The sequence below is a fragment of the Vicugna pacos genome, chromosome 33 (assembly GCF_048564905.1).
Source record: "Vicugna pacos chromosome 33, VicPac4, whole genome shotgun sequence".
Lineage (NCBI taxonomy): Eukaryota > Metazoa > Chordata > Mammalia > Artiodactyla > Camelidae > Vicugna > Vicugna pacos.
In genome coordinates this window covers 23,332,600-23,359,582 of record NC_133019.1, presented here as the reverse complement: position 1 = coordinate 23,359,582, position 26,983 = coordinate 23,332,600, and positions in this window count along the sequence as shown.

The following is a 26,983-nucleotide window of genomic DNA, read 5'->3' as shown; positions in this document are numbered from 1 at the left end:
TTCGACGGCGGCGACCGGGGAATAGGGTGCCCTTGGCGAGCCAGAGGATATTTTTGCATGTCCCTAGCTGCCTTGCCTGGGGTTGGCATCCGCTCCCCCAAGTTCACCGGACTCAAACGTTTGAAGTCTCCCTGCTGCTGGGAGCGGGTGTGGTGAGCTCAGGGGAAGAGGTCGGCAGCAGAGGTGGAGGCGGCACAGCAGCAAACGGGGATGCCTCGGCGGCTTGGTCATTTTCCTCCCAGCTCCACCTCTTCTGCCCTCGGGGCGGCCTCTGCTAACCCAGGTTTCCGGGATTTAGTTCTCCTTGTCAGCCAGGTCCTGGGATGCTGGTGAGGTGACTTCAGAGGACAGGGACGTGGTGGGGAGCGGACTGCCTCTGATCAGCCGATCAGTTGGCTCCCATCTCCACAACGGCCTGGCCTGGGGGCGGCCTCTCCTGCCCCAGGTTCACCGTATGCATGTTTCCATGTCAGCGTCCGCCCTGGAGGCAGGCGCGGTGCGATCAGGGGCTGCAGTGAGTAGTCGGGGCTGCCCCACCGAGCCCCTGTTATTGCTCAGATCTCCCCCTTGGCCGGTTATAGGGTTGATCTCTGCTACCCTAGGTGCACGAGGTGCACATCTTGGCGTTTCCCGGCTCCCGGGAGGCGGGCAGGGGTGGCCTGTGGGCGTGGCGGGGGCGGGGCCGGGGCGGGGCCGTGGCGGAAACAGAGAGGGCAGAAGCAGGAGGCATGGGCTGCCCAGGCAAGCCTGTGGGTTTCTATCCAGTGTCCCCCTCAGCCTGTAGTTGGGGCGCCCCCTGCTGCTTCAGGGTGGCAATTGCCATCCCCCCAAGTGGCACGAATACTGGGATTCTTCCTCCTTTAGACACACAGAGAGACAAATAAATAGACACACAGACTCACTAGCCTCTTCCTCCATTCAGAAACAGCCATATATCCTAACCTAAAGCTCTTCATCCATTAAATTGTTAGACAGATACATACATACTCAGACACAAACACACACGCACCCCCCCCCCACACACACACACACTCTAGCCTCCTCCTGGTCATAAATTACGCAGGTTCATAGACACACTAATCTCCTCCTCCATTAGATAATACTTAGACAAACTTAATAGACTTTTTATCTTCCTCCATTAGATACATAGTCAGTGAGATTGATGGATACACACACAAGCCTCTACCTACACCTGCTAGAGAGACACACAGATAGCCAGACACACGGGCCTCCTCCTTCTTCTCGATTAGATATAATTTCATACTTGGATATCTTATACATAAACAGACACACAGACAGACATACTAGCCTTCTCCTCCTCCATTAGACGCATATAAAGACTCATAGACTGACACAGTAGCCTCCTCCCCCTTTACTTACAGATACATAGTACACAGACCCGCACGGAAACACGCACACGCACACACATTGCCCTCCTCCGCTTGCTCAAATAGGTAGATAGGTAGACAGATACATTAACCTCCTCCTTCAACAGACAAAAAAATAAATGACACACTAGCCTACTCCTATGCCTCACCTAGATAAATAGATAGATAGATTGATAGATAGATAGATAGATAGATAGATAGATAGATAGATAGATAGAGAGAGAGAGAGAGAGATAGAGAGATACATAGAGAGATACATAGAGAGATACATAGATATATATGCAGGCAAGGAGATAGACATTCTAGTCTCTTCCTCCTCCGTTAGATAAACAGAGAGATAAACACATAGGCTAGCCTCTCCCATCCTCCAATAGATAGACAGTCAGGCTGGAAGTCAGACACACAGACTCACTAGAGGCGGGGTGCGGTCTGGGTTGGGGTCGGCGGCGGTGACAGGGAATTAGGATGCCCCTGGCAAGACAGAGAATTTTCTCCCTTGTCCCTAGCTGCCTTGCCTGGGGGGCCTCAACTCCTCCAGATTCATAGGATTCTGCCCACCTGCCCCCGGGCCTGCTCCCCGGGCGAAGGCGTGGTGAGGGCCTGGGAAGAGGTAGGGGGCAGAGGAGAGGAAGCACAGCAGCTAAGGGGCATGCTTCGGCGACTTGGTCATTTTGCTCCCATCTCCCCTTCTCCTGGGCTCTGGGCAGCATCTACTCCCCAGGTTTGTGGGAGTTAAGTCTCCTTGTCAGCCAGGTTATGGGATGATGGTGAGGTGAGTTCAGGGGACAGATACGTAGCAGGCAGTGGACTGCCCAGGCTGAGACGATCAGTTCACACACATCTCTAAAGGGGCTTGGGCTGGGGGCGGAATCTCCTGCCAAGGTTCACAGAATGCATGTTTCCAGGTCCACCTGCCCCCTGGAGAAAGGCATTCTATGGTCAGAGGCTGCAGTGAGGAGGCGGGGCTGCACCACCCAGACCCTGTATCAGCTCCCATTTCCTCATTGGCCGTTCCTGGGGTCCCTCTCTGGTACCCTGATAAAAAAGGTTAAGCTCATGTTTTGGCCTGATCCCGGGAGGCAGGAGAGGGGTGGTGAAGGGGCGGGGATGGGGCGGTGCGGTGGCGGCTACAGGAAACGCAGAAGCTGGGGGCAACCGGTGGCCAGGCAGGCCTGTGAGTTTCCACTCTGTGGCAAATTAAGCCTGCTCTGGGGTGCCCCCTGCTGCCACAGGGTGCCAATTGCCATCGCTCCAGGTGAGTCAAATACTGAGAGCCATCCTCAAATGGAAAGACAGAGAGACAAATACATAGACAGACACACACACAAACACACACACACACACACACACACACACACACACACACACGCCTCCTTCTCTTCTTCCAATAGGTAGATATGTTGATATACAAACTAACCTCCAACTCCAACAGTCACACAAGTAAACAGTCACACGTGGCTACTGCTATGCCTCCACTAGATGGATGGATGGATAGATAGATAGATAGATAGATAGATAGATAGATAGATAGATAGACAGACAGACAGACAGACAGACAGATATACAGGCAAATAGAGAAACATAGTCGTCGGATTCTCCTCCGTTAGGTAAAACGAGAGACAGACACGTAGACTAACCTCTTCCATTCTCGAATATATAGGCTTTCAGGCAGTTAGTCAGACAGACAGACAAAGTAGAGATATGCGGTATGGGGAAGGGGTTCGACGGCGGCGACCGGGGAATAGGGTGCCCTTGGCGAGCCAGAGGATATTTTTGCATGTCCCTAGCTGCCTTGCCTGGGGTTGGCATCCGCTCCCCCAAGTTCACCGGACTCAAACCTTTGAAGTCTCCCTGCTGCTGGGAGCGGGCGTGGTGAGCTCAGGGGAAGAGGTCGGCAGCAGAGGCGGAGGCGGCACAGCAGCAAATGGGGATGCCTCGGCGGCTTGGTCATTTTCCTCCCAACTCCACCTCTTCTGCCCTCGGGGCGGCCTCTGCTAAGCCAGGTTTCCGGGATTTAGTTCTCCTTGCCAGCCAGGTCCTGGGATGCTGGTGAGGTGACTTCAGAGGACAGGGACGTGGTGGGGAGCGGACTGCCTCTGATCAGCCGATCAGTTGGCTCCCATCTCCACAACGGCCTGGCCTGGGGGCGGCCTCTCCTGCCCCAGGTTCACCGTATGCATGTTTCCATGTCAGCGTCCGCCCTGGAGGCAGGCGCGGTGCGATCAGGGGCTGCAGCGAGTAGTCGGGGCTGCCCCACCGAGCCCCTGTTATTGCTCAGATCTCCCCCTTGGCCGTTTCTAGGGTTGATCTCTGCTACCCTAGGTACACGAGGTGCACATCTTTGCGTTTCCCGGCTCCCGGGAGGCGGGCAGGGGTGGCCTGTGGGCGTGGCGGGGGCGGGGCTGGGGCGGGGCCGTGGCGGAAACAGAGAGGGCAGAAGCAGGAGGCATGGGCTGCCCAGGCAAGCCTGTGGGTTTCTATCCGGTGTCCCCCTCAGCCTGTAGTTGGGGCGCCCCCTGCTGCTTCAGGGTGGCAATTGCCATCCCCCCCAAGTGGCACCAATACTGGGATTCTTCCTCCATTAGACACACAGAGAGACAAAGAAATAGACAGACAGACACACTAGCCTCTTCCTCCACTTAGAAACAGCCACATATCCTAACCTCCTCTTCCTCATGCATTCTATAGGCAGACACATACATACATAGGCAGACACCCACAGACACACACATACACACACTGGCGTCCTACTTCTCCTCAATTAATCAGGGAGTGTGACACACTAATCTCCTCCTCCATTAGATAATAGATAGAGAAACGTAATAGACTCTTCCTCCTCCTCCTTCAGAAAGATAGTCACTGAGATTGACCGATACACACACTAGCCTCTATGTTCTCCTGTAGAGAGACAGACTGATTGCCAGACACTTTGGAATCCTTCTTCTTCTCCATTAGATAATAATACAGACACAATCATAGACTCACAGACCGACATACACACTAGTCTTCCCTGCCTCTGAGCGACAGAGAGATAGACACTCTAGCCTCCTTCTTCTCGACTAGATAAACGTACATATATAGATATGTGATACATAGACAGAGAGACAGACATACTAGCTTACTCCTCCTCCGTTAGATGCACACATAGACTGATAGACACATACAGTAGAATCCCCCCACTCTACTTTCAGGTACATTGATACACAGACCCGCGCTCACACACACACACACACAGACACACACACACACACATACACGGTAGCATCCTCCTGTTCTTCAAATTGGTATTTATGTAGATAGACACACTAACCTAATCCTCCAATACACAGACAAATAAAACGGCACACTAGCCTACAGGTTTGCCTCCTTTAGATAGATAGATAGTTAGGTAGATTAATAGATATATAGATAGATAGTTAGATAGGCAGGCAGAGAGACATACTAGTCTCCTCCTCCTCCGTTAGATAAACAGACGGGCACACACAAAGGCTTGCCTCTCCCATCCTCCAATAGGCAGGCAGTCAAGCAGGCAGTCAGACAGACTGACACACTAGAGGTGGGGTGCGGTCTGTGGACCGGGTTAAGAAGCGTTCTCCTGGGAGAGTTGTGCCACTGGCGAGTAATAGGATTCTATCCCATGTCCCTAACTGCCTTGCCTGAGGGCGGCCTCCGCTCCCCCAAATTCGTTGGGCTCAAGCCTTTGAACTTAGCCTGCTCCTGGGAGCACGCATGGTAAGGCTAGGGGAAGAGGTCATGGGCAGATATGGAGGCGGCACAGCAGCTAAGGGGGATGCATCGGCGACTCGGTCATTTTCCTACCATCTCCCCCTCTCCTGGCCTCAGGGTGGCCTCTGCTACACCAGGTGTGCGGGATTTAATTCTCCCTGTCTGCCAGGTCCTGGGAGGCAGCTGAGGTGATCTCTGGGTACAGGGACGTCGAGGGGAGCGGACTACATCTGGTGAGTCGATCAGTTTGCTCCCATCTCCACAAGGGCCTGTCCTGGGGGCGGGCTCTCCTGCCCCGGGTTCACAGTATCCATGTTTCCATGTGAGCCTGCGCCCCGCAGGCAATCCCGGTGTGATTAGGGGCTGCAGTGAGGAGGCGGAACTGCCCCACCGAGCCCCTGTATTTGCTCCGATCTCCGCCTTGCCGGTCCTAGGGTTGGTTTCTGCTAGCCTAGGTACTCGAGGTGCACATCTCTGTGTTTCCCGGCTCCCGTGAGGCGGGTGTGCGGTGGGGCGCGCGGAGGGTGCCAGGCTGGGGCTTGGCGCGGGCGGCTATAGAGAGGGCGGAAGCGGGAGGCACGGGCGGCCCAGGCAAGCCTGTGGATTTCCATCCAGTGTCCCCCTCAGCCTGCAATGGGGCCGCCCTCTGCTGCTACAGGGTGGCACTTGCCATCCCTCCAGGTGAGTCAAATACTGAGAGCCAACCTCCATTAGAAAGACAGAGAGACAAATACATAGACAGACAGACAGACAGACTCACACACACACACACACACACACACACACACACTAGCCTCCTTCTCTTCCTGCAATAGGTAGATACGTTGATATACAAACTAACCTCCTCCTCCAACAGTCACACAAGTAAAAAGTCACACGTGACAACTGCTATGCCTCCACTAGATGGATAGATAGATAGATAGATAGATAGATAGATAGATAGATAGATAGAGAGAGAGAGAGATAGAGAGAGAGAGAGATAGAGAGAGAGATAGAGAGATACATAGAGAGAGAGATAGAGAGTTACATAGAGAGATACATAGAGAGATACATAGATATATATGCAGGCAAGGAGATAGACATGCTAGTCTCCTCCTCCTCCGTTAGATAAACAGAGAGATAAACACATAGACTAGCCTCTCCCATCCTCCAATAAATAGACAGTCAGGCTGGAAGTCAGACACACAGACTCACTAGAGGCGGGGTGCGGTCTGGGTTGGGGTCGGCGGCGGTGACAGGGAATTAGGATGCCCCTGGCAAGACAGAGAATTTTCTCCCTTGTCCCTAGCTGCCTTGCCTGGGGGGCCTCAACTCCTCCAGATTCATAGGATTCTGCCCACCTGCCCCCGGGCCTGCTCCCCGGGCGAAGGCGTGGTGAGGGCCTGGGAAGAGGTAGGGGGCAGAGGAGAGGAAGCACAGCAGCTAAGGGGCATGCTTCGGCGACTTGGTCATTTTGCTCCCATCTCCCCTTCTCCTGGGCTCTGGGCAGCATCTACTCCCCAGGTTTGTGGGAGTTAAGTCTCCTTGTCAGCCAGGTTATGGGATGATGGTGAGGTGAGTTCAGGGGACAGATACGTAGCAGGCAGTGGACTGCCCAGGCTGAGACGATCAGTTCACACACATCTCTAAAGGGGCTTGGGCTGGGGGCGGAATCTCCTGCCAAGGTTCACAGAATGCATGTTTCCAGGTCCACCTGCCCCCTGGAGAAAGGCATTCTATGGTCAGAGGCTGCAGTGAGGAGGCGGGGCTGCACCACCCAGACCCTGTATCAGCTCCCATTTCCTCATTGGCCGTTCCTGGGGTCCCTCTCTGGTACCCTGATAAAAAAGGTTAAGCTCATGTTTTGGCCTGATCCCGGGAGGCAGGAGAGGGGTGGTGAAGGGGCGGGGATGGGACGGTGCGGTGGCGGCTACAGGAAACGCAGAAGCTGGGGGCAACGGGTGGCCAGGCAGGCCTGTGAATTTCCACTCTGTGGCAAATTAAGCCTGCTCTGGGGTGCCCCCTGCTGCCACAGGGTGCCAATTGCCATCGCTCCAGGTGAGTCAAATACTGAGAGCCATCCTCAAATGGAAAGACAGAGAGACAAATACATAGACAGACACACACACAAACACACACACACACACACACACCCACACACACACACACACACACACACACGCCTCCTTCTCTTCCTCCAATAGGTAGATACGTTGATATACAAACGAACCTCCAACTCCAACAGTCACACAAGTAAACAGTCACACGTGGCTACTGCTATGCCTCCACTAGATGGATGGATGGATAGATAGATAGATAGATAGATAGATAGATAGATAGATAGATATACAGACAGACAGACAGACAAAGTAGAGATATGCGGTATGGGGAAGGGGTTCGACGGCGGCGACCGGGGAATAGGGTGCCCTTGGCGAGCCAGAGGATATTTTTGCATGTCCCTAGCTGCCTTGCCTGGGGTTGGCATCCGCTCCCCCAAGTTCACCGGACTCAAACCTTTGAAGTCTCCCTGCTGCTGGGAGCGGGTGTGGTGAGCTCAGGGGAAGAGGTCGGCAGCAGAGGTGGAGGCGGCACAGCAGCAAACGGGGATGCCTCGGCGGCTTGGTCATTTTCCTCCCAGCTCCACCTCTTCTGCCCTCGGGGCGGCCTCTGCTAACCCAGGTTTCCGGGATTTAGTTCTCCTTGTCAGCCAGGTCCTGGGATGCTGGTGAGGTGACTTCAGAGGACAGGGACGTGGTGGGGAGCGGACTGCCTCTGATCAGCCGATCAGTTGGCTCCCATCTCCACAACGGCCTGGCCTGGGGGCGGCCTCTCCTGCCCCAGGTTCACCGTATGCATGTTTCCATGTCAGCGTCCGCCCTGGAGGCAGGCGCGGTGCGATCAGGGGCTGCAGTGAGTAGTCGGGGCTGCCCCACCGAGCCCCTGTTATTGCTCAGATCTCCCCCTTGGCCGGTTATAGGGTTGATCTCTGCTACCCTAGGTGCACGAGGTGCACATCTTGGCGTTTCCCGGCTCCCGGGAGGCGGGCAGGGGTGGCCTGTGGGCGTGGCGGGGGCGGGGCCGGGGCGGGGCCGTGGCGGAAACAGAGAGGGCAGAAGCAGGAGGCATGGGCTGCCCAGGCAAGCCTGTGGGTTTCTATCCAGTGTCCCCCTCAGCCTGTAGTTGGGGCGCCCCCTGCTGCTTCAGGGTGGCAATTGCCATCCCCCCAAGTGGCACGAATACTGGGATTCTTCCTCCTTTAGACACACAGAGAGACAAATAAATAGACACACAGACTCACTAGCCTCTTCCTCCATTCAGAAACAGCCATATATCCTAACCTAAAGCTCTTCATCCATTAAATTGTTAGACAGATACATACATACTCAGACACAAACACACACGCACCCCCCCCCCACACACACACACACTCTAGCCTCCTCCTGGTCATAAATTACGCAGGTTCATAGACACACTAATCTCCTCCTCCATTAGATAATACTTAGACAAACTTAATAGACTTTTTATCTTCCTCCATTAGATACATAGTCAGTGAGATTGATGGATACACACACAAGCCTCTACCTACACCTGCTAGAGAGACACACAGATAGCCAGACACACGGGCCTCCTCCTTCTTCTCGATTAGATATAATTTCATACTTGGATATCTTATACATAAACAGACACACAGACAGACATACTAGCCTTCTCCTCCTCCATTAGACGCATATAAAGACTCATAGACTGACACAGTAGCCTCCTCCCCCTTTACTTACAGATACATAGTACACAGACCCGCACGGAAACACGCACACGCACACACATTGCCCTCCTCCGCTTGCTCAAATAGGTAGATAGGTAGACAGATACATTAACCTCCTCCTTCAACAGACAAAAAAATAAATGACACACTAGCCTACTCCTATGCCTCACCTAGATAAATAGATAGATAGATTGATAGATAGATAGATAGATAGATAGATAGATAGATAGATAGATAGATAGAGAGAGAGAGAGAGAGATAGAGAGATACATAGAGAGATACATAGAGAGATACATAGATATATATGCAGGCAAGGAGATAGACATTCTAGTCTCTTCCTCCTCCGTTAGATAAACAGAGAGATAAACACATAGGCTAGCCTCTCCCATCCTCCAATAGATAGACAGTCAGGCTGGAAGTCAGACACACAGACTCACTAGAGGCGGGGTGCGGTCTGGGTTGGGGTCGGCGGCGGTGACAGGGAATTAGGATGCCCCTGGCAAGACAGAGAATTTTCTCCCTTGTCCCTAGCTGCCTTGCCTGGGGGGCCTCAACTCCTCCAGATTCATAGGATTCTGCCCACCTGCCCCCGGGCCTGCTCCCCGGGCGAAGGCGTGGTGAGGGCCTGGGAAGAGGTAGGGGGCAGAGGAGAGGAAGCACAGCAGCTAAGGGGCATGCTTCGGCGACTTGGTCATTTTGCTCCCATCTCCCCTTCTCCTGGGCTCTGGGCAGCATCTACTCCCCAGGTTTGTGGGAGTTAAGTCTCCTTGTCAGCCAGGTTATGGGATGATGGTGAGGTGAGTTCAGGGGACAGATACGTAGCAGGCAGTGGACTGCCCAGGCTGAGACGATCAGTTCACACACATCTCTAAAGGGGCTTGGGCTGGGGGCGGAATCTCCTGCCAAGGTTCACAGAATGCATGTTTCCAGGTCCACCTGCCCCCTGGAGAAAGGCATTCTATGGTCAGAGGCTGCAGTGAGGAGGCGGGGCTGCACCACCCAGACCCTGTATCAGCTCCCATTTCCTCATTGGCCGTTCCTGGGGTCCCTCTCTGGTACCCTGATAAAAAAGGTTAAGCTCATGTTTTGGCCTGATCCCGGGAGGCAGGAGAGGGGTGGTGAAGGGGCGGGGATGGGGCGGTGCGGTGGCGGCTACAGGAAACGCAGAAGCTGGGGGCAACCGGTGGCCAGGCAGGCCTGTGAGTTTCCACTCTGTGGCAAATTAAGCCTGCTCTGGGGTGCCCCCTGCTGCCACAGGGTGCCAATTGCCATCGCTCCAGGTGAGTCAAATACTGAGAGCCATCCTCAAATGGAAAGACAGAGAGACAAATACATAGACAGACACACACACAAACACACACACACACACACACACACACACACACACACGCCTCCTTCTCTTCTTCCAATAGGTAGATATGTTGATATACAAACTAACCTCCAACTCCAACAGTCACACAAGTAAACAGTCACACGTGGCTACTGCTATGCCTCCACTAGATGGATGGATGGATAGATAGATAGATAGATAGATAGATAGATAGATAGATAGATAGATAGATAGACAGACAGACAGACAGACAGACAGATATACAGGCAAATAGAGAAACATAGTCGTCGGATTCTCCTCCGTTAGGTAAAACGAGAGACAGACACGTAGACTAACCTCTTCCATTCTCGAATATATAGGCTTTCAGGCAGTTAGTCAGACAGACAGACAAAGTAGAGATATGCGGTATGGGGAAGGGGTTCGACGGCGGCGACCGGGGAATAGGGTGCCCTTGGCGAGCCAGAGGATATTTTTGCATGTCCCTAGCTGCCTTGCCTGGGGTTGGCATCCGCTCCCCCAAGTTCACCGGACTCAAACCTTTGAAGTCTCCCTGCTGCTGGGAGCGGGCGTGGTGAGCTCAGGGGAAGAGGTCGGCAGCAGAGGCGGAGGCGGCACAGCAGCAAACGGGGATGCCTCGGCGGCTTGGTCATTTTCCTCCCAACTCCACCTCTTCTGCCCTCGGGGCGGCCTCTGCTAAGCCAGGTTTCCGGGATTTAGTTCTCCTTGCCAGCCAGGTCCTGGGATGCTGGTGAGGTGACTTCAGAGGACAGGGACGTGGTGGGGAGCGGACTGCCTCTGATCAGCCGATCAGTTGGCTCCCATCTCCACAACGGCCTGGCCTGGGGGCGGCCTCTCCTGCCCCAGGTTCACCGTATGCATGTTTCCATGTCAGCGTCCGCCCTGGAGGCAGGCGCGGTGCGATCAGGGGCTGCAGCGAGTAGTCGGGGCTGCCCCACCGAGCCCCTGTTATTGCTCAGATCTCCCCCTTGGCCGTTTCTAGGGTTGATCTCTGCTACCCTAGGTACACGAGGTGCACATCTTTGCGTTTCCCGGCTCCCGGGAGGCGGGCAGGGGTGGCCTGTGGGCGTGGCGGGGGCGGGGCTGGGGCGGGGCCGTGGCGGAAACAGAGAGGGCAGAAGCAGGAGGCATGGGCTGCCCAGGCAAGCCTGTGGGTTTCTATCCGGTGTCCCCCTCAGCCTGTAGTTGGGGCGCCCCCTGCTGCTTCAGGGTGGCAATTGCCATCCCCCCCAAGTGGCACCAATACTGGGATTCTTCCTCCATTAGACACACAGAGAGACAAAGAAATAGACAGACAGACACACTAGCCTCTTCCTCCACTTAGAAACAGCCACATATCCTAACCTCCTCTTCCTCATGCATTCTATAGGCAGACACATACATACATAGGCAGACACCCACAGACACACACATACACACACTGGCGTCCTACTTCTCCTCAATTAATCAGGGAGTGTGACACACTAATCTCCTCCTCCATTAGATAATAGATAGAGAAACGTAATAGACTCTTCCTCCTCCTCCTTCAGAAAGATAGTCACTGAGATTGACCGATACACACACTAGCCTCTATGTTCTCCTGTAGAGAGACAGACTGATTGCCAGACACTTTGGAATCCTTCTTCTTCTCCATTAGATAATAATACAGACACAATCATAGACTCACAGACCGACATACACACTAGTCTTCCCTGCCTCTGAGCGACAGAGAGATAGACACTCTAGCCTCCTTCTTCTCGACTAGATAAACGTACATATATAGATATGTGATACATAGACAGAGAGACAGACATACTAGCTTACTCCTCCTCCGTTAGATGCACACATAGACTGATAGACACATACAGTAGAATCCCCCCACTCTACTTTCAGGTACATTGATACACAGACCCGCGCTCACACACACACACACACAGACACACACACACACACATACACGGTAGCATCCTCCTGTTCTTCAAATTGGTATTTATGTAGATAGACACACTAACCTAATCCTCCAATACACAGACAAATAAAACGGCACACTAGCCTACAGGTTTGCCTCCTTTAGATAGATAGATAGTTAGGTAGATTAATAGATATATAGATAGATAGTTAGATAGGCAGGCAGAGAGACATACTAGTCTCCTCCTCCTCCGTTAGATAAACAGACGGGCACACACAAAGGCTTGCCTCTCCCATCCTCCAATAGGCAGGCAGTCAAGCAGGCAGTCAGACAGACTGACACACTAGAGGTGGGGTGCGGTCTGTGGACCGGGTTAAGAAGCGTTCTCCTGGGAGAGTTGTGCCACTGGCGAGTAATAGGATTCTATCCCATGTCCCTAACTGCCTTGCCTGAGGGCGGCCTCCGCTCCCCCAAATTCGTTGGGCTCAAGCCTTTGAACTTAGCCTGCTCCTGGGAGCACGCATGGTAAGGCTAGGGGAAGAGGTCATGGGCAGATATGGAGGCGGCACAGCAGCTAAGGGGGATGCATCGGCGACTCGGTCATTTTCCTACCATCTCCCCCTCTCCTGGCCTCAGGGTGGCCTCTGCTACACCAGGTGTGCGGGATTTAATTCTCCCTGTCTGCCAGGTCCTGGGAGGCAGCTGAGGTGATCTCTGGGTACAGGGACGTCGAGGGGAGCGGACTACATCTGGTGAGTCGATCAGTTTGCTCCCATCTCCACAAGGGCCTGTCCTGGGGGCGGGCTCTCCTGCCCCGGGTTCACAGTATCCATGTTTCCATGTGAGCCTGCGCCCCGCAGGCAATCCCGGTGTGATTAGGGGCTGCAGTGAGGAGGCGGAACTGCCCCACCGAGCCCCTGTATTTGCTCCGATCTCCGCCTTGCCGGTCCTAGGGTTGGTTTCTGCTAGCCTAGGTACTCGAGGTGCACATCTCTGTGTTTCCCGGCTCCCGTGAGGCGGGTGTGCGGTGGGGCGCGCGGAGGGTGCCAGGCTGGGGCTTGGCGCGGGCGGCTATAGAGAGGGCGGAAGCGGGAGGCACGGGCGGCCCAGGCAAGCCTGTGGATTTCCATCCAGTGTCCCCCTCAGCCTGCAATGGGGCCGCCCTCTGCTGCTACAGGGTGGCACTTGCCATCCCTCCAGGTGAGTCAAATACTGAGAGCCAACCTCCATTAGAAAGACAGAGAGACAAATACATAGACAGACAGACAGACAGACTCACACACACACACACACACACACACACACACTAGCCTCCTTCTCTTCCTGCAATAGGTAGATACGTTGATATACAAACTAACCTCCTCCTCCAACAGTCACACAAGTAAAAAGTCACACGTGACAACTGCTATGCCTCCACTAGATGGATAGATAGATAGATAGATAGATAGATAGATAGATAGATAGATAGAGAGAGAGAGAGATAGAGAGAGAGAGAGATAGAGAGAGAGATAGAGAGATACATAGAGAGAGAGATAGAGAGTTACATAGAGAGATACATAGAGAGATACATAGATATATATGCAGGCAAGGAGATAGACATGCTAGTCTCCTCCTCCTCCGTTAGATAAACAGAGAGATAAACACATAGACTAGCCTCTCCCATCCTCCAATAAATAGACAGTCAGGCTGGAAGTCAGACACACAGACTCACTAGAGGCGGGGTGCGGTCTGGGTTGGGGTCGGCGGCGGTGACAGGGAATTAGGATGCCCATGGCAAGACAGAGAATTTTCTCCCTTGTCCCTAGCTGCCTTGCCTGGGGGGCCTCAACTCCTCCAGATTCATAGGATTCTGCCCACCTGTCCCCGGGCCTGCTCCCCGGGCGAAGTCGTGGTGAGGGCCTGGGAAGAGGTAGGGGGCAGAGGAGAGGAAGCACAGCAGCTAAGGGGCATGCTTCGGCGACTTGGTCATTTTGCTCCCATCTCCCCTTCTCCTGGGCTCTGGGCAGCATCTACTCCCCAGGTTTGTGGGAGTTAAGTCTCCTTGTCAGCCAGGTTATGGGATGATGGTGAGGTGAGTTCAGGGGACAGATACGTAGCAGGCAGTGGACTGCCCAGGCTGAGACGATCAGTTCACACACATCTCTAAAGGGGCTTGGGCTGGGGGCGGAATCTCCTGCCAAGGTTCACAGAATGCATGTTTCCAGGTCCACCTGCCCCCTGGAGAAAGGCATTCTATGGTCAGAGGCTGCAGTGAGGAGGCGGGGCTGCACCACCCAGACCCTGTATCAGCTCCCATTTCCTCATTGGCCGTTCCTGGGGTCCCTCTCTGGTACCCTGATAAAAAAGGTTAAGCTCATGTTTTGGCCTGATCCCGGGAGGCAGGAGAGGGGTGGTGAAGGGGCGGGGATGGGACGGTGCGGTGGCGGCTACAGGAAACGCAGAAGCTGGGGGCAACGGGTGGCCAGGCAGGCCTGTGAATTTCCACTCTGTGGCAAATTAAGCCTGCTCTGGGGTGCCCCCTGCTGCCACAGGGTGCCAATTGCCATCGCTCCAGGTGAGTCAAATACTGAGAGCCATCCTCAAATGGAAAGACAGAGAGACAAATACATAGACAGACACACACACAAACACACACACACACACACACCCACACACACACACACACACACACACACGCCTCCTTCTCTTCCTCCAATAGGTAGATACGTTGATATACAAACTAACCTCCAACTCCAACAGTCACACAAGTAAACAGTCACACGTGGCTACTGCTATGCCTCCACTAGATGGATGGATGGATAGATAGATAGATAGATAGATAGATAGATAGATAGATAGATATACAGACAGACAGACAGACAAAGTAGAGATATGCGGTATGGGGAAGATGTTCGACGGCGGCGACCGGGGAATAGGGTGCCCTTGGCGAGCCAGAGGATATTTTTGCATGTCCCTAGCTGCCTTGCCTGGGGTTGGCATCCGCTCCCCCAAGTTCACCGGACTCAAACCTTTGAAGTCTCCCTGCTGCTGGGAGCGGGTGTGGTGAGCTCAGGGGAAGAGGTCGGCAGCAGAGGTGGAGGCGGCACAGCAGCAAACGGGGATGCCTCGGCGGCTTGGTCATTTTCCTCCCAGCTCCACCTCTTCTGCCCTCGGGGCGGCCTCTGCTAACCCAGGTTTCCGGGATTTAGTTCTCCTTGTCAGCCAGGTCCTGGGATGCTGGTGAGGTGACTTCAGAGGACAGGGACGTGGTGGGGAGCGGACTGCCTCTGATCAGCCGATCAGTTGGCTCCCATCTCCACAACGGCCTGGCCTGGGGGCGGCCTCTCCTGCCCCAGGTTCACCGTATGCATGTTTCCATGTCAGCGTCCGCCCTGGAGGCAGGCGCGGTGCGATCAGGGGCTGCAGTGAGTAGTCGGGGCTGCCCCACCGAGCCCCTGTTATTGCTCAGATCTCCCCCTTGGCCGGTTATAGGGTTGATCTCTGCTACCCTAGGTGCACGAGGTGCACATCTTGGCGTTTCCCGGCTCCCGGGAGGCGGGCAGGGGTGGCCTGTGGGCGTGGCGGGGGCGGGGCCGGGGCGGGGCCGTGGCGGAAACAGAGAGGGCAGAAGCAGGAGGCATGGGCTGCCCAGGCAAGCCTGTGGGTTTCTATCCAGTGTCCCCCTCAGCCTGTAGTTGGGGCGCCCCCTGCTGCTTCAGGGTGGCAATTGCCATCCCCCCAAGTGGCACGAATACTGGGATTCTTCCTCCTTTAGACACACAGAGAGACAAATAAATAGACACACAGACTCACTAGCCTCTTCCTCCATTCAGAAACAGCCATATATCCTAACCTAAAGCTCTTCATCCATTAAATTGTTAGACAGATACATACATACTCAGACACAAACACACACGCACCCCCCCCCCACACACACACACACTCTAGCCTCCTCCTGGTCATAAATTACGCAGGTTCATAGACACACTAATCTCCTCCTCCATTAGATAATACTTAGACAAACTTAATAGACTTTTTATCTTCCTCCATTAGATACATAGTCAGTGAGATTGATGGATACACACACAAGCCTCTACCTACACCTGCTAGAGAGACACACAGATAGCCAGACACACGGGCCTCCTCCTTCTTCTCGATTAGATATAATTTCATACTTGGATATCTTATACATAAACAGACACACAGACAGACATACTAGCCTTCTCCTCCTCCATTAGACGCATATAAAGACTCATAGACTGACACAGTAGCCTCCTCCCCCTTTACTTACAGATACATAGTACACAGACCCGCACGGAAACACGCACACGCACACACATTGCCCTCCTCCGCTTGCTCAAATAGGTAGATAGGTAGACAGATACATTAACCTCCTCCTTCAACAGACAAAAAAATAAATGACACACTAGCCTACTCCTATGCCTCACCTAGATAAATAGATAGATAGATTGATAGATAGATAGATAGATAGATAGATAGATAGATAGATAGATAGAGAGAGAGAGAGAGAGATAGAGAGATACATAGAGAGATACATAGAGAGATACATAGATATATATGCAGGCAAGGAGATAGACATTCTAGTCTCTTCCTCCTCCGTTAGATAAACAGAGAGATAAACACATAGGCTAGCCTCTCCCATCCTCCAATAGATAGACAGTCAGGCTGGAAGTCAGACACACAGACTCACTAGAGGCGGGGTGCGGTCTGGGTTGGGGTCGGCGGCGGTGACAGGGAATTAGGATGCCCCTGGCAAGACAGAGAATTTTCTCCCTTGTCCCTAGCTGCCTTGCCTGGGGGGCCTCAACTCCTCCAGATTCATAGGATTCTGCCCACCTGCCCCCGGGCCTGCTCCCCGGGCGAAGGCGTGGTGAGGGCCTGGGAAGAGGTAGGGGGCAGAGGAGAGGAAGCACAGCAGCTAAGGGGCATGCTTCGGCGACTTGGTCATTTTGCTCCCATCTCCCCTTCTCCTGGGCTCTGGGCAGCATCTACTCCCCAGGTTTGTGGGAGTTAAGTCTCCTTGTCAGCCAGGTTATGGGATGATGGTGAGGTGAGTTCAGGGGACAGATACGTAGCAGGCAGTGGACTGCCCAGGCTGAGACGATCAGTTCACACACATCTCTAAAGGGGCTTGGGCTGGGGGCGGAATCTCCTGCCAAGGTTCACAGAATGCATGTTTCCAGGTCCACCTGCCCCCTGGAGAAAGGCATTCTATGGTCAGAGGCTGCAGTGAGGAGGCGGGGCTGCACCACCCAGACCCTGTATCAGCTCCCATTTCCTCATTGGCCGTTCCTGGGGTCCCTCTCTGGTACCCTGATAAAAAAGGTTAAGCTCATGTTTTGGCCTGATCCCGGGAGGCAGGAGAGGGGTGGTGAAGGGGCGGGGATGGGGCGGTGCGGTGGCGGCTACAGGAAACGCAGAAGCTGGGGGCAACCGGTGGCCAGGCAGGCCTGTGAGTTTCCACTCTGTGGCAAATTAAGCCTGCTCTGGGGTGCCCCCTGCTGCCACAGGGTGCCAATTGCCATCGCTCCAGGTGAGTCAAATACTGAGAGCCATCCTCAAATGGAAAGACAGAGAGACAAATACATAGACAGACACACACACAAACACACACACACACACACACACACACACACACACACGCCTCCTTCTCTTCTTCCAATAGGTAGATATGTTGATATACAAACTAACCTCCAACTCCAACAGTCACACAAGTAAACAGTCACACGTGGCTACTGCTATGCCTCCACTAGATGGATGGATGGATAGATAGATAGATAGATAGATAGATAGATAGATAGATAGATAGATAGACAGACAGACAGACAGACAGACAGATATACAGGCAAATAGAGAAACATAGTCGTCGGATTCTCCTCCGTTAGGTAAAACGAGAGACAGACACGTAGACTAACCTCTTCCATTCTCGAATATATAGGCTTTCAGGCAGTTAGTCAGACAGACAGACAAAGTAGAGATATGCGGTATGGGGAAGGGGTTCGACGGCGGCGACCGGGGAATAGGGTGCCCTTGGCGAGCCAGAGGATATTTTTGCATGTCCCTAGCTGCCTTGCCTGGGGTTGGCATCCGCTCCCCCAAGTTCACCGGACTCAAACCTTTGAAGTCTCCCTGCTGCTGGGAGCGGGCGTGGTGAGCTCAGGGGAAGAGGTCGGCAGCAGAGGCGGAGGCGGCACAGCAGCAAATGGGGATGCCTCGGCGGCTTGGTCATTTTCCTCCCAACTCCACCTCTTCTGCCCTCGGGGCGGCCTCTGCTAAGCCAGGTTTCCGGGATTTAGTTCTCCTTGCCAGCCAGGTCCTGGGATGCTGGTGAGGTGACTTCAGAGGACAGGGACGTGGTGGGGAGCGGACTGCCTCTGATCAGCCGATCAGTTGGCTCCCATCTCCACAACGGCCTGGCCTGGGGGCGGCCTCTCCTGCCCCAGGTTCACCGTATGCATGTTTCCATGTCAGCGTCCGCCCTGGAGGCAGGCGCGGTGCGATCAGGGGCTGCAGCGAGTAGTCGGGGCTGCCCCACCGAGCCCCTGTTATTGCTCAGATCTCCCCCTTGGCCGTTTCTAGGGTTGATCTCTGCTACCCTAGGTACACGAGGTGCACATCTTTGCGTTTCCCGGCTCCCGGGAGGCGGGCAGGGGTGGCCTGTGGGCGTGGCGGGGGCGGGGCTGGGGCGGGGCCGTGGCGGAAACAGAGAGGGCAGAAGCAGGAGGCATGGGCTGCCCAGGCAAGCCTGTGGGTTTCTATCCGGTGTCCCCCTCAGCCTGTAGTTGGGGCGCCCCCTGCTGCTTCAGGGTGGCAATTGCCATCCCCCCCAAGTGGCACCAATACTGGGATTCTTCCTCCATTAGACACACAGAGAGACAAAGAAATAGACAGACAGACACACTAGCCTCTTCCTCCACTTAGAAACAGCCACATATCCTAACCTCCTCTTCCTCATGCATTCTATAGGCAGACACATACATACATAGGCAGACACCCACAGACACACACATACACACACTGGCGTCCTACTTCTCCTCAATTAATCAGGGAGTGTGACACACTAATCTCCTCCTCCATTAGATAATAGATAGAGAAACGTAATAGACTCTTCCTCCTCCTCCTTCAGAAAGATAGTCACTGAGATTGACCGATACACACACTAGCCTCTATGTTCTCCTGTAGAGAGACAGACTGATTGCCAGACACTTTGGAATCCTTCTTCTTCTCCATTAGATAATAATACAGACACAATCATAGACTCACAGACCGACATACACACTAGTCTTCCCTGCCTCTGAGCGACAGAGAGATAGACACTCTAGCCTCCTTCTTCTCGACTAGATAAACGTACATATATAGATATGTGATACATAGACAGAGAGACAGACATACTAGCTTACTCCTCCTCCGTTAGATGCACACATAGACTGATAGACACATACAGTAGAATCCCCCCACTCTACTTTCAGGTACATTGATACACAGACCCGCGCTCACACACACACACACACAGACACACACACACACACATACACGGTAGCATCCTCCTGTTCTTCAAATTGGTATTTATGTAGATAGACACACTAACCTAATCCTCCAATACACAGACAAATAAAACGGCACACTAGCCTACAGGTTTGCCTCCTTTAGATAGATAGATAGTTAGGTAGATTAATAGATATATAGATAGATAGTTAGATAGGCAGGCAGAGAGACATACTAGTCTCCTCCTCCTCCGTTAGATAAACAGACGGGCACACACAAAGGCTTGCCTCTCCCATCCTCCAATAGGCAGGCAGTCAAGCAGGCAGTCAGACAGACTGACACACTAGAGGTGGGGTGCGGTCTGTGGACCGGGTTAAGAAGCGTTCTCCTGGGAGAGTTGTGCCACTGGCGAGTAATAGGATTCTATCCCATGTCCCTAACTGCCTTGCCTGAGGGCGGCCTCCGCTCCCCCAAATTCGTTGGGCTCAAGCCTTTGAACTTAGCCTGCTCCTGGGAGCACGCATGGTAAGGCTAGGGGAAGAGGTCATGGGCAGATATGGAGGCGGCACAGCAGCTAAGGGGGATGCATCGGCGACTCGGTCATTTTCCTACCATCTCCCCCTCTCCTGGCCTCAGGGTGGCCTCTGCTACACCAGGTGTGCGGGATTTAATTCTCCCTGTCTGCCAGGTCCTGGGAGGCAGCTGAGGTGATCTCTGGGTACAGGGACGTCGAGGGGAGCGGACTACATCTGGTGAGTCGATCAGTTTGCTCCCATCTCCACAAGGGCCTGTCCTGGGGGCGGGCTCTCCTGCCCCGGGTTCACAGTATCCATGTTTCCATGTGAGCCTGCGCCCCGCAGGCAATCCCGGTGTGATTAGGGGCTGCAGTGAGGAGGCGGAACTGCCCCACCGAGCCCCTGTATTTGCTCCGATCTCCGCCTTGCCGGTCCTAGGGTTGGTTTCTGCTAGCCTAGGTACTCGAGGTGCACATCTCTGTGTTTCCCGGCTCCCGTGAGGCGGGTGTGCGGTGGGGCGCGCGGAGGGTGCCAGGCTGGGGCTTGGCGCGGGCGGCTATAGAGAGGGCGGAAGCGGGAGGCACGGGCGGCCCAGGCAAGCCTGTGGATTTCCATCCAGTGTCCCCCTCAGCCTGCAATGGGGCCGCCCTCTGCTGCTACAGGGTGGCACTTGCCATCCCTCCAGGTGAGTCAAATACTGAGAGCCAACCTCCATTAGAAAGACAGAGAGACAAATACATAGACAGACAGACAGACAGACTCACACACACACACACACACACACACACACACACTAGCCTCCTTCTCTTCCTGCAATAGGTAGATACGTTGATATACAAACTAACCTCCTCCTCCAACAGTCACACAAGTAAAAAGTCACACGTGACAACTGCTATGCCTCCACTAGATGGATAGATAGATAGATAGATAGATAGATAGATAGATAGATAGATAGAGAGAGAGAGAGATAGAGAGAGAGAGAGATAGAGAGAGAGATAGAGAGATACATAGAGAGAGAGATAGAGAGTTACATAGAGAGATACATAGAGAGATACATAGATATATATGCAGGCAAGGAGATAGACATGCTAGTCTCCTCCTCCTCCGTTAGATAAACAGAGAGATAAACACATAGACTAGCCTCTCCCATCCTCCAATAAATAGACAGTCAGGCTGGAAGTCAGACACACAGACTCACTAGAGGCGGGGTGCGGTCTGGGTTGGGGTCGGCGGCGGTGACAGGGAATTAGGATGCCCCTGGCAAGACAGAGAATTTTCTCCCTTGTCCCTAGCTGCCTTGCCTGGGGGGCCTCAACTCCTCCAGATTCATAGGATTCTGCCCACCTGTCCCCGGGCCTGCTCCCCGGGCGAAGTCGTGGTGAGGGCCTGGGAAGAGGTAGGGGGCAGAGGAGAGGAAGCACAGCAGCTAAGGGGCATGCTTCGGCGACTTGGTCATTTTGCTCCCATCTCCCCTTCTCCTGGGCTCTGGGCAGCATCTACTCCCCAGGTTTGTGGGAGTTAAGTCTCCTTGTCAGCCAGGTTATGGGATGATGGTGAGGTGAGTTCAGGGGACAGATACGTAGCAGGCAGTGGACTGCCCAGGCTGAGACGATCAGTTCACACACATCTCTAAAGGGGCTTGGGCTGGGGGCGGAATCTCCTGCCAAGGTTCACAGAATGCATGTTTCCAGGTCCACCTGCCCCCTGGAGAAAGGCATTCTATGGTCAGAGGCTGCAGTGAGGAGGCGGGGCTGCACCACCCAGACCCTGTATCAGCTCCCATTTCCTCATTGGCCGTTCCTGGGGTCCCTCTCTGGTACCCTGATAAAAAAGGTTAAGCTCATGTTTTGGCCTGATCCCGGGAGGCAGGAGAGGGGTGGTGAAGGGGCGGGGATGGGACGGTGCGGTGGCGGCTACAGGAAACGCAGAAGCTGGGGGCAACGGGTGGCCAGGCAGGCCTGTGAATTTCCACTCTGTGGCAAATTAAGCCTGCTCTGGGGTGCCCCCTGCTGCCACAGGGTGCCAATTGCCATCGCTCCAGGTGAGTCAAATACTGAGAGCCATCCTCAAATGGAAAGACAGAGAGACAAATACATAGACAGACACACACACAAACACACACACACACACACACACCCACACACACACACACACACACACACACGCCTCCTTCTCTTCCTCCAATAGGTAGATACGTTGATATACAAACGAACCTCCAACTCCAACAGTCACACAAGTAAACAGTCACACGTGGCTACTGCTATGCCTCCACTAGATGGATGGATGGATAGATAGATAGATAGATAGATAGATAGATAGATAGATAGATATACAGACAGACAGACAGACAAAGTAGAGATATGCGGTATGGGGAAGGGGTTCGACGGCGGCGACCGGGGAATAGGGTGCCCTTGGCGAGCCAGAGGATATTTTTGCATGTCCCTAGCTGCCTTGCCTGGGGTTGGCATCCGCTCCCCCAAGTTCACCGGACTCAAACCTTTGAAGTCTCCCTGCTGCTGGGAGCGGGTGTGGTGAGCTCAGGGGAAGAGGTCGGCAGCAGAGGTGGAGGCGGCACAGCAGCAAACGGGGATGCCTCGGCGGCTTGGTCATTTTCCTCCCAGCTCCACCTCTTCTGCCCTCGGGGCGGCCTCTGCTAACCCAGGTTTCCGGGATTTAGTTCTCCTTGTCAGCCAGGTCCTGGGATGCTGGTGAGGTGACTTCAGAGGACAGGGACGTGGTGGGGAGCGGACTGCCTCTGATCAGCCGATCAGTTGGCTCCCATCTCCACAACGGCCTGGCCTGGGGGCGGCCTCTCCTGCCCCAGGTTCACCGTATGCATGTTTCCATGTCAGCGTCCGCCCTGGAGGCAGGCGCGGTGCGATCAGGGGCTGCAGTGAGTAGTCGGGGCTGCCCCACCGAGCCCCTGTTATTGCTCAGATCTCCCCCTTGGCCGGTTATAGGGTTGATCTCTGCTACCCTAGGTGCACGAGGTGCACATCTTGGCGTTTCCCGGCTCCCGGGAGGCGGGCAGGGGTGGCCTGTGGGCGTGGCGGGGGCGGGGCCGGGGCGGGGCCGTGGCGGAAACAGAGAGGGCAGAAGCAGGAGGCATGGGCTGCCCAGGCAAGCCTGTGGGTTTCTATCCAGTGTCCCCCTCAGCCTGTAGTTGGGGCGCCCCCTGCTGCTTCAGGGTGGCAATTGCCATCCCCCCAAGTGGCACGAATACTGGGATTCTTCCTCCTTTAGACACACAGAGAGACAAATAAATAGACACACAGACTCACTAGCCTCTTCCTCCATTCAGAAACAGCCATATATCCTAACCTAAAGCTCTTCATCCATTAAATTGTTAGACAGATACATACATACTCAGACACAAACACACACGCACCCCCCCCCCACACACACACACACTCTAGCCTCCTCCTGGTCATAAATTACGCAGGTTCATAGACACACTAATCTCCTCCTCCATTAGATAATACTTAGACAAACTTAATAGACTTTTTATCTTCCTCCATTAGATACATAGTCAGTGAGATTGATGGATACACACACAAGCCTCTACCTACACCTGCTAGAGAGACACACAGATAGCCAGACACACGGGCCTCCTCCTTCTTCTCGATTAGATATAATTTCATACTTGGATATCTTATACATAAACAGACACACAGACAGACATACTAGCCTTCTCCTCCTCCATTAGACGCATATAAAGACTCATAGACTGACACAGTAGCCTCCTCCCCCTTTACTTACAGATACATAGTACACAGACCCGCACGGAAACACGCACACGCACACACATTGCCCTCCTCCGCTTGCTCAAATAGGTAGATAGGTAGACAGATACATTAACCTCCTCCTTCAACAGACAAAAAAATAAATGACACACTAGCCTACTCCTATGCCTCACCTAGATAAATAGATAGATAGATTGATAGATAGATAGATAGATAGATAGATAGATAGATAGATAGATAGATAGAGAGAGAGAGAGAGAGATAGAGAGATACATAGAGAGATACATAGAGAGATACATAGATATATATGCAGGCAAGGAGATAGACATTCTAGTCTCTTCCTCCTCCGTTAGATAAACAGAGAGATAAACACATAGGCTAGCCTCTCCCATCCTCCAATAGATAGACAGTCAGGCTGGAAGTCAGACACACAGACTCACTAGAGGCGGGGTGCGGTCTGGGTTGGGGTCGGCGGCGGTGACAGGGAATTAGGATGCCCCTGGCAAGACAGAGAATTTTCTCCCTTGTCCCTAGCTGCCTTGCCTGGGGGGCCTCAACTCCTCCAGATTCATAGGATTCTGCCCACCTGTCCCCGGGCCTGCTCCCCGGGCGAAGGCGTGGTGAGGGCCTGGGAAGAGGTAGGGGGCAGAGGAGAGGAAGCACAGCAGCTAAGGGGCATGCTTCGGCGACTTGGTCATTTTGCTCCCATCTCCCCTTCTCCTGGGCTCTGGGCAGCATCTACTCCCCAGGTTTGTGGGAGTTAAGTCTCCTTGTCAGCCAGGTTATGGGATGATGGTGAGGTGAGTTCAGGGGACAGATACGTAGCAGGCAGTGGACTGCCCAGGCTGAGACGATCAGTTCACACACATCTCTAAAGGGGCTTGGGCTGGGGGCGGAATCTCCTGCCAAGGTTCACAGAATGCATGTTTCCAGGTCCACCTGCCCCCTGGAGAAAGGCATTCTATGGTCAGAGGCTGCAGTGAGGAGGCGGGGCTGCACCACCCAGACCCTGTATCAGCTCCCATTTCCTCATTGGCCGTTCCTGGGGTCCCTCTCTGGTACCCTGATAAAAAAGGTTAAGCTCATGTTTTGGCCTGATCCCGGGAGGCAGGAGAGGGGTGGTGAAGGGGCGGGGATGGGGCGGTGCGGTGGCGGCTACAGGAAACGCAGAAGCTGGGGGCAACCGGTGGCCAGGCAGGCCTGTGAGTTTCCACTCTGTGGCAAATTAAGCCTGCTCTGGGGTGCCCCCTGCTGCCACAGGGTGCCAATTGCCATCGCTCCAGGTGAGTCAAATACTGAGAGCCATCCTCAAATGGAAAGACAGAGAGACAAATACATAGACAGACACACACACAAACACACACACACACACACACACACACACACACACACGCCTCCTTCTCTTCTTCCAATAGGTAGATATGTTGATATACAAACTAACCTCCAACTCCAACAGTCACACAAGTAAACAGTCACACGTGGCTACTGCTATGCCTCCACTAGATGGATGGATGGATAGATAGATAGATAGATAGATAGATAGATAGATAGATAGATAGATAGATAGATAGACAGACAGACAGACAGACAGACAGATATACAGGCAAATAGAGAAACATAGTCGTCGGATTCTCCTCCGTTAGGTAAAACGAGAGACAGACACGTAGACTAACCTCTTCCATTCTCGAATATATAGGCTTTCAGGCAGTTAGTCAGACAGACAGACAAAGTAGAGATATGCGGTATGGGGAAGGGGTTCGACGGCGGCGACCGGGGAATAGGGTGCCCTTGGCGAGCCAGAGGATATTTTTGCATGTCCCTAGCTGCCTTGCCTGGGGTTGGCATCCGCTCCCCCAAGTTCACCGGACTCAAACCTTTGAAGTCTCCCTGCTGCTGGGAGCGGGCGTGGTGAGCTCAGGGGAAGAGGTCGGCAGCAGAGGCGGAGGCGGCACAGCAGCAAATGGGGATGCCTCGGCGGCTTGGTCATTTTCCTCCCAACTCCACCTCTTCTGCCCTCGGGGCGGCCTCTGCTAAGCCAGGTTTCCGGGATTTAGTTCTCCTTGCCAGCCAGGTCCTGGGATGCTGGTGAGGTGACTTCAGAGGACAGGGACGTGGTGGGGAGCGGACTGCCTCTGATCAGCCGATCAGTTGGCTCCCATCTCCACAACGGCCTGGCCTGGGGGCGGCCTCTCCTGCCCCAGGTTCACCGTATGCATGTTTCCATGTCAGCGTCCGCCCTGGAGGCAGGCGCGGTGCGATCAGGGGCTGCAGCGAGTAGTCGGGGCTGCCCCACCGAGCCCCTGTTATTGCTCAGATCTCCCCCTTGGCCGTTTCTAGGGTTGATCTCTGCTACCCTAGGTACACGAGGTGCACATCTTTGCGTTTCCCGGCTCCCGGGAGGCGGGCAGGGGTGGCCTGTGGGCGTGGCGGGGGCGGGGCTGGGGCGGGGCCGTGGCGGAAACAGAGAGGGCAGAAGCAGGAGGCATGGGCTGCCCAGGCAAGCCTGTGGGTTTCTATCCGGTGTCCCCCTCAGCCTGTAGTTGGGGCGCCCCCTGCTGCTTCAGGGTGGCAATTGCCATCCCCCCCAAGTGGCACCAATACTGGGATTCTTCCTCCATTAGACACACAGAGAGACAAAGAAATAGACAGACAGACACACTAGCCTCTTCCTCCACTTAGAAACAGCCACATATCCTAACCTCCTCTTCCTCATGCATTCTATAGGCAGACACATACATACATAGGCAGACACCCACAGACACACACATACACACACTGGCGTCCTACTTCTCCTCAATTAATCAGGGAGTGTGACACACTAATCTCCTCCTCCATTAGATAATAGATAGAGAAACGTAATAGACTCTTCCTCCTCCTCCTTCAGAAAGATAGTCACTGAGATTGACCGATACACACACTAGCCTCTATGTTCTCCTGTAGAGAGACAGACTGATTGCCAGACACTTTGGAATCCTTCTTCTTCTCCATTAGATAATAATACAGACACAATCATAGACTCACAGACCGACATACACACTAGTCTTCCCTGCCTCTGAGCGACAGAGAGATAGACACTGTAGCCTCCTTCTTCTCGACTAGATAAACGTACATATATAGATATGTGATACATAGACAGAGAGACAGACAT